A 7743-nucleotide genomic window follows, 5' to 3' on the forward strand; every position below is an offset into this window, starting at 1 on the left:
GATGTCTCCGAAGTCACACAACTCGCGAGAGGAAGAAATAAATAGGACGAGAACAAAAGTCTTCTCGAATGGACAAGCAATGGTACAGGTGTAGGAGATACTTTCTAAGGGCCATGAACCCAAGTTCAAGAGTTGCTTTGTTAGTTAATCACTCAATGACGTTTTATGTGTATGCTGAGGCAGAACTATCTCCTGGTTAAGAGGCATGGGCTGATGACGTGACTTAGGTACATTTCTTAATGCCTCTGAACCCTAATTTCCCCGTGTGGAAAACATGGGTACTGTAGTACTTAGCTCTGTCAGCTTCCAGTGAGGACGGAAGCATCACTCCAGATCATCTCAAAGACAGGGCACTTAATATGGAGAATTGCTTACCTGGATGATGGAAGAGCTGAAAAGCCAAATAAGATACTCAGGCAACCCAGAGACCACCTGCATCAGGAAGCTACTACCACAACCAGATGGTGCCAGGGCAGCTATGACACCTCCCCAGAAGCCAGGGCTAGTGGGAGCTGGATCCATGGAGGATCCCAGCTGCTCGAAGAGCCACCACTTGCATCAGAGCAAGAAAGGAGAAATACTTGGGGCACCTGGGTGGCTCAGTTGGTTGAGCATCTGCCTTCAGGTCAGGTCATGATCCTGGGGTCCTGGGATCCAACCTAGGCTCAGGGAGGAGTCAGCTTCTCCCTCTGCCCCTCCCCCAACCCTGCTCTTGCTTGCACTTGTGCACACATGCTCTCTCTCTCTCTCTCTCTCTCTCAATTAAGTAAATAAAATATTCTAAATAATAGAGTAAGTTTTAAAAAAGAGAGAAATACTCTCGCCTTCTCCCCCTTTCTGCTCACCAGCCTGTACCACTGTCTCTTCTTGGCTAAATCTAACTAAAAGCCAAGGAACCTGGAAAATGGGGTACAGAGTAGAGCAGCAGCAGGACAGAGATGGATCTGGGAGCAAATAAGCAAGCAACCACCTCAGGACCTCATGGAGCTGCTGCGAGATTAAATGAGGTTCACGTAAAGCGTTTAGCACTGTGCCTGTATGTAACAGTGCTTAACGAAAGGTATTGTTGTCATCATATTTAACAGGCCCTGGAGTAGGCATGCGTAATGAACAAGACATAGAGCCTGCCCCCAAGAGCAAGCAGTCTGGACATCGTAGCCCATTTCTCAGCTATGATGTGTTGTGTGGGCCTCTGGAGTGAAATCTTCTAGTGGGCGTCCTCCTGCCGTAGTGGTTCAGGTGACCTACTTCAGAGCATGAATATCTCCTGTTGGGCATCAGTGATTACAGAGAAAAACCCCAATATTGGGCTATAAGTGTTTTCCTCTCCTAGAATAAAAGAGGTCATTAAAAATGCGGAATAATTTTATGTGAGGCACAAATGATGTGTCATTAAAATAGGCATCAGCTCAATCATCCTCCCATAAGACATTGACTTGTGAGTGCACAGTTTACACAGCTGACTGCATGTCTGATTTTCAAGCACTTAATGCGCTCCTATAAAGGAGATGGCTTTACCCTTGGAAGTTTATTTTAATGAAAGGCCTTTCTCAAATAAAACCTGCTCCCCATGATGCTGACATGAAACCTTGGGTGAGGGGTTTCAGCACCCCTTGAACCGAGCAGAGCCCATAGATGTTGCTAATGAGAGGCCAGGAAATTCTGTCTTATCTGTCCCTCTTTGCCCCAAGCCTCTGAATTACACAATATTGTAAACACAAGCTTGAAAAACACATCAGTGTGTTTCACTAAGGTGTAGAAACCACTCCGAAAGTGCAAATGCCAAGAACTGCTACTATTCAGTCAGCAGAGAAATAAGATAGAGATTGAGACGGCAACTTGAGCATGGCATTGGGGCCTGGCCATACCAGGGCAGTATCCAATACTCCCTCCCTTCTCGTCCTGTTTCCCTCTACTTGGGGAAAATGGACTATGGGGGAGATTTAGACTCTGCTTTTGAAGTGCTAATGCCACCTTAAATAGCAGGCAGTCTGGAGCATTCTATTAGGTGGAAAGGCACCAGAAGCTATAGTCTGTATCTTCCAGTGTATGACTAAATGAAGTAACCAAGGGCTTTCAACTCATCTTTAAGGAACGTGAATGAAAATAATATCTTTTTTTCTTTTAAAGATTTTATTTATTCATGACAGACAGAGAGAGAGAGAGACACAGGCAGAGGGAGAAGCAGGCTCTGTGCAGGGAGCCCAACGTGGGACTCGATCCCGGGTCTGCAGGATCACACCCTGGGCCGAAGGCAGTGCTAAACCGCTGGGCCACTGGGGCTGCCCTGAAAATAATATCTTATACAGAGAAATAAAGGGGAAAGATGAGAGTGAATTTCCAAAAACTATGGGTAAAGTTGAGCTGGATTAAAAATCTCATTCCCAGGCAAGGTGAATCACCTTGACAACATGGTGACTCCAAAGTCACCACAGGCTTAAGACAATGAAATGGCTCTGCCTTTCTTGATGTTGATCTAAAACCTTTCAAAAAAGGAGAGTTTCCGGACACAACAAATCTCATTCTGATATTGTTTCCTGGTTCTGTCTTTTTGGTCCCCAGGATAAATGATATCATCGTCCCCATTAGCTTGACATGAGGTACCGCCAACTGGTAATTACGAAAGACTCCCTACCCCCACCCCCCACCCCAGCATTCTGCTACATGGAGCTGTCAGTGAGCCTCATCTCCAAATTATAATGGCCCTGTTTGCTTTATTTAGGCTTGGGTGATACAGGATGGATGCCCTTCTAGAAAAGCATGTGCATTTAAGATGGCAGAGCAAGAGTGATTTATTTAGGAAATAACTCCTTAGTCTGTCAAAGGCCTGGCAGATTCTTTCTGGGAAAACTAATTGCAGCCAGTTCCTTCCACTGCTTGAAGATGAACTATCGGCATCTCTGCCAGCTATCATAAGCTACAATCTGCCAACCAGAAGAAGAGAGGAAACCAGATTCCTCATCCTCAACATTTGTACAGGCCTGATAATGCTAAGTTTCTCCTGAGCCAATTACTGAGATCTGAACATCCCCTTTTCAGACATACACCATTTTCCTTTGATCGTTCCAAGATCCCACAACCTTTCTGGACCACCTAAGAGGCACACAAAAATAATGTTTATCCTCCAGCCACGCTGCTGTGCATCGTGGCTCTGCGACGCCCTTGGGCTCTCATAAAGGGTAGAGGTGTGGGCTGTTAATTTGACGGGAAAGGCACGGAAAGAGTCTGTCCTGCATATCAGAGTTCCCAGAGCTTTCCTGTTCAATGGATGTTCTTTCTACTCTCCCTGTCATGGTTCTTTGTCCCCTGGCCCCCTCCCTGACCACCCTTCAGTAAGTCTGAGAACCACACTCTGCTGTCCACACTCTGCTCCTCTGCTACAGTGGGCGGGAGATAAGGAAAGGAGCCCAGCGTGGAGCAGTCTCCTTACGAGACCCGGAGTCACCAGAACCTCCCTGGGTTCTCCCTGGAAGAGGCCCAAATTCAATCCCATCTGATCATCTAGACCAGTAGTTATCTTTTTTTTTAATATTTTTATTTTATTTTTATTATTATTTTTTTAGATTTTATTTATTTACTCATGAGGACACACACACACACAGAAAGAGAGAAGCAGAGACACAGGCAGAGGGAGACGCAGGCTCCATGCAGGAAGCCCGATGTGGGACGCGATCCTGGGTCTCCAGGATCACACCCTGGACTGAAGGCAGTGCCAAACCGCTGAGCCACCAGGGATGCCCCCCCCCTTTTTTTTTTTAAATATGGAACGCTTCACGAATTTGCGTGGCATCCTTGCGCAAGGGCCATGCTAATCTCTGTATCATTCCAATTTTAGCAAATGTGATCCCGAAGCAAGCACTAGACCAGTAGTTATCAACAGGGGTGATTTCCCCCCAAGGGACATTTGGCAACGTCTGGAGACACAGACTGGTCATCACACCCAGGGAGTCGGGGCGTGCTACTGGCATCCTGCAGGCCTAGAGAAGCATCGCAGCTCAACACCCGGCTCTGCTGCACAGGACAGGCCCCCTCGACAAAGACTTGTCTGAACCAAAACGTCAGCAGAGCCAAGGTTGAGAAATCCTGATCTAGATGTTAATCAAGGTGTGTAAATAAGAGGATTTAAGCAAGCCCTTCCCTCTTCCAATTGGCACAAAGCCCCGCACGGAAGCTACACCCCATGCCCGAGCCCCATTTAGGCCTCGCAGTGGCCTGATTCAGCAGATCACACTTTCATAATGTAATGCAATTCTTCCTCATTTTTTTAAATGTTATTTGGGCCCTTTAATATAATTTGGCAAGCTATTATAGTTGTTACAGCTGCTAGTTTTGCCCTCAATACTGATTTCACTTATGACCTCAGCCGGAATAAGATTTAAAGTTTGAGATGATGTAAGTGAATAAGGATTATTAGATTTATTCATATGGCAATTTAAATAAGAAACTGCCTGGCTTAGAATAAGTGGTAAATGAAAAATGCTAGTGATTTATAGACCTGTCCATTTTAAAGATTTATATGATGTGTGGGATGATTAAGTAAGAGACAGGCCTGATTATATGAAATATGTAATTTTTGTAAATGCAATATTGGAAGCAAGCTGCTAAACAGTGCTGCATGGCAACTCTCGGCAAAGCAATTTTTATTCTATGATTATTGTAAACCAGTATGCAGAGTCATGTGCGAATTACCCACAGAGTCCTCTCTCTAATTCTTTATAGTCAGATGGAAGTGTGTTCACAGAAAATGCATCAAACTTCAGCCCTTGAAACGTCAGTCCCATCGGTACCCCAAAAGACAGGGCAGCCTGCTGATTTCGGACCTGACTCAGTGATTGGCCACCTGAGTAATTCTCTTCTGCAAAGGACTCGGCCACACTGTTCCGGTCACAGAAACCGACTTACGAAATGGAGATTATCCATTTGTCACATTGCAGTGACATGCTTTGGGGAAAATACTCATGACTCCAAAGTACAGTGAGTCAGAAGGAGAAATGCAAGATGCTGGGATGGATTTCCTTTCCCCGTTGTGAATCCTGTTCTCATCAAAGTAGCACCTGGAGCCTGAAAACTCAGAGGGCTCCGAGGTGATTCACAAGTCTCAGGATGCCTCCTCCTCTGGGGAGCCTCAGGATCCCACAGGGAAAGTTGAGGCCCAGGGCCTCCCTGAGGTTTTGTGCAGAGCTCAAAGTCAGCCAGAGGACTGCCATGGAGGAATGAGCCATGGTTGGATTGTTATCTCCCATGAGTGGGGAAGATGTAAAAGATATTATTAGTATTTAAATTGCTTTGACAGCTGCTCTGTATAAACAAAAAAGACAAAGCAAAACACTTATCTTTGTAGCAGTCATATTTCTTTCACAAATGGAGTGTAGGAGCTTGGATAAATTGTCCAGATTGTCAACTCAGAACTCTAGCTTCTTTATCCATTTCTTAGGATTGGTATTTAGAGGTACGAAAGGGATAGTTGAAAGTAAAGCCCTGTGTAAAGCAAAGGGCAACATCCAAATGCAAATAAAGAGGCTGAGAAGAGACACCAAGGCCAAATCGGAAACAGAAACCACCTTTGTTCAATAAACATCCGTGAAGGCCCTTAGAGTGACTGAGAGGGGTAACTCAGGAGACTTGGGGGGGTGGGGAGTTCAGGGCTGAGTTTGGGGATTATCTCAATTTTCCAGTGTTCAAACAACAAATTAAGTGCTGAGGATGAGAGTAATTCAGCTGCAGAGGTGGGGGGCGGTTAGCAAAAGAAGAAAACTTCACAGAAGAAGTAACATTTAAACATTCGGCTCCTGCAGCCCGTAGAGGAGTTAGACAAACAGAGAAGGGAGACTCCTAGTCCATCCCCGTGTTTGTCCACACTGGCTCTGAGATTACTGTCAGAAGGTGAAGGAAATTACCAACATGCATTTGGTTCAATATCAGAAGCCAGGGACACACATACAGTACACTTTCTGGAAGAGAGTGACACAGTGTTCTGCAGATCTAGAAACTTGCAAAGCTGGCAGGGACCAGAAACTCTTAGATTCCAACCTCATATTGAAATCTAACATTCTTCAGAAAATATGTGGAATTTCCAGTGAATTATAGCAATTTTGCTCACACTGTTCCTTCTCTGATCAAATAGAATTCTTTTCAACTTTTAATGGGGCCATGGATTTTTTAGCAACTAATTCGAATTCTCCAGTACGGTGATTTTAATAAGATAAATATTTTTCTTTCATTTAACAGTAAATGGTTTGCTCCAGAGCCCTGATAAACTGCTTATTATTTCTGAAAAAATCACCTTGCCCATCTTGATTAAATGTGATGGCATATAGAAAGAATCGTGTTAACACAAAATGATTTTTAAAAATTCAAAATATATATCTAATCTTTTAGCTCTGGGTTTCTTTCAGGAACCTTGAAATCATATGCTCAGCTTCTCTAAGAGAAAAGAAAAGAACGACAAAAGGAACTTGGGCTGTCAAATTATGGCTAGCCTCGTTCAGAAAAGAGAAATATTTTAGTTCCTAACTGGAGACATTGCCATGGAACAAAAAGTATAGGTCAAGGGAGAGAAGAGCAAAAGAAATAATAAGATGCATTTGTTTGTTGGAACTTTATCACCATGCCTTTCTAAAAGCCCACTTATCCAACAGAGGTAGGTTTTAGATTTATTTCCTAATTACTACATTAACAGATCCCTGAACATTTTCCTGATCAGTTTTATGAATTGATTAATAAGGCAATCATAGTTTGGGAAAGCTTTTATATGCCACTTGATATTGATGTCATCGATTTTAAAAAAAAAATGGCCAACTGAACACCTGATATCCAGTAAAGGCATGTTCAAAAATTGCAGTCTTAGAAAGATAATGGAATGACCGTGACCTCAAGTACTTTGAGCCAAATAGCAACTGTCAACTCCTGATAGCAGTATTTGACCTCAGAGCCAGGTGACAGAAACCAACCTGAAACGACCATTTTCTCAAATTCAGTTAAAGATAATAAACCATGTTGGGAGAAATCACCCACCTGAGTAGGGAAGCCTCTTATAATCAATGACCTAGAAACACACACCATGATTTGGGTGGAAAGGATCAGCTGCTAAGGGACTATGGGAATTTGTTGCTTTCGATTGAATATCCACTAGACTTTGGCAGAGTTTTTGGGTTTGGTGATTGTTATTGTTTTGCTTTCTTCTGATTCACTTTTAGTTCTTCCCAAGGAAAATTTCAACCTACATAAAAGTAGAGAGAACAGTATAATATATCCCCATCTCTATCCATCGTGGAGCTTCACCTCAGGCCACTCTTGTTTCATATATACTTGGGCATCATATCATTTCACCCATAAATTTTAGTGAATATTTAAATAAACTTTTTTTAAAAGTACAATCCAGGGATGCCTGGGTGGCTCAGCGTTTGAGCATCTGCCTTCTGCTCAGGGTTTGACCCCAGGTCCGGGATCGAGTCCCGCATCAGGGTCCTTGCAGGGAGCCTGCTTCTCCCTCTGCCTGTGTCTCTGCTTCTCTCTGTGTGTTTCTCATGAATAAATAAATAAAATCTTTTTTTAAAAAAGTATGAATCCAAAACCATATTCACCACTAAAATTTAACAACTCTTTAATTTCATCAAGTGTCCATACAGCGTTCATTTTTCCCAGTCATCTCCTAAATGCTTCTTTATACAGTTTGTTCAAATCATCCAAATAAGGTCCACACATCACAGTTGGTTGTCATGGCTCTTGAGTCTTTTTTAGTCT

At 43.4% G+C, this 7743-nt stretch overlaps 1 non-coding gene across 1 annotated transcript; it reads right to left on the minus strand.

Moving 5' to 3' along the window:
- Nucleotides 1-3755: 3755 nt before the first annotated feature.
- LOC112915892 (U6 spliceosomal RNA) lies at nt 3756-3859 on the minus strand. The gene has a single exon (XR_003234181.1). It is a non-coding gene; the product is annotated as a U6 spliceosomal RNA (small nuclear RNA).
- Nucleotides 3860-7743: the final 3884 nt, after the last annotated feature.

This window comes from Vulpes vulpes, chromosome 7, assembly GCF_048418805.1.
Source record: "Vulpes vulpes isolate BD-2025 chromosome 7, VulVul3, whole genome shotgun sequence".
NCBI lineage: Eukaryota > Metazoa > Chordata > Mammalia > Carnivora > Canidae > Vulpes > Vulpes vulpes.